This window comes from Hevea brasiliensis, chromosome 1 (genome assembly GCF_030052815.1).
Source record: "Hevea brasiliensis isolate MT/VB/25A 57/8 chromosome 1, ASM3005281v1, whole genome shotgun sequence".
Lineage (NCBI taxonomy): Eukaryota > Viridiplantae > Streptophyta > Magnoliopsida > Malpighiales > Euphorbiaceae > Hevea > Hevea brasiliensis.
In genome coordinates, this window is record NC_079493.1 from 115,191,630 (window position 1) to 115,192,559 (window position 930).

Here is a 930-nt window from a genome sequence, read left to right on the forward strand (position 1 = left end):
GAAAATTCAATCATTAACACAACTCCTCGTGGGATCGATATTTTTCTATACTACTTGTACGACCCGTGCACTTGCGGTTGGGACGCATCAAGTTTTTGGCGCCGTTGCCGGGGAGTTGTTTGTTTAAGATTGAATTCTTGATTATTTTAGTTGTTTTTAGTTTTATCTTTGTTATCTTTTCATTTTGTGTTTGTTTGTTCTTTTTCAGGTACTTTTAATCTTTTATGAGAAGAGCTAGAAGCTCAAGTGACACAACCTACTGCTTAATCTCGAAATTGAGAAATTTTGTAAGGCCAACAAGAAAGAAACCAGAAGAAGGAAGGAAGCTTCGAGAGAAACTGAATTAGAAGCAGATATGGCTGATGAAAGAATTAGAATTGGTGTTGGTAATGCTGGAAATGGTCAAAACAATGAAAATGAAGCCCAAGGGGAAGAAGTTGTTAATGCAAACGTGCCTAGGGGAAGTATGATGGATCATGCTTTTCCACGTTTTGATGATTTGAGAGAGAGCATAGCAAGACCAAGGATTGATGCAAATAGCTACAAGATGGATTTTGGAGTTCTTCAAATGATTCAAAATTCTCAATTTGGAGGACATCCTTCCGAAAATCCACACACACACTTGAAGAAGTTTGCTATGATTTGTGATATGCAAAAACAACCTGGAGTATCTGATGATGCAGCAAGATTGAAGCTATTCCCATTCTCTTTGAAAGATAGAGCATTGGATTGGCTTGATTCTTTACCTCACAACTCCATTACAAATTGGGAGCAACTCACTGATGCATTTCTTGCACAATATTTTCCACCTGGAAAAACTCAAGAGCTGAGGAATCAAATGATTGCTTTTAGACCAAGAGAAGATGAGACTCTTTATGAGTCATGGATGAGATGGAAGGAGTTGGAGAGACAATGTCCACATCATGCCAT

General features: G+C 38.1%; 1 non-coding gene across 1 annotated transcript; it reads right to left on the bottom strand.

Annotated features, from left to right (window-relative positions):
* Positions 1-823: 823 nt before the first annotated feature.
* On the bottom strand, positions 824-930 carry LOC131169821 (small nucleolar RNA R71). The gene has a single exon (XR_009140736.1). It is a non-coding gene; the product is annotated as a small nucleolar RNA R71 (small nucleolar RNA).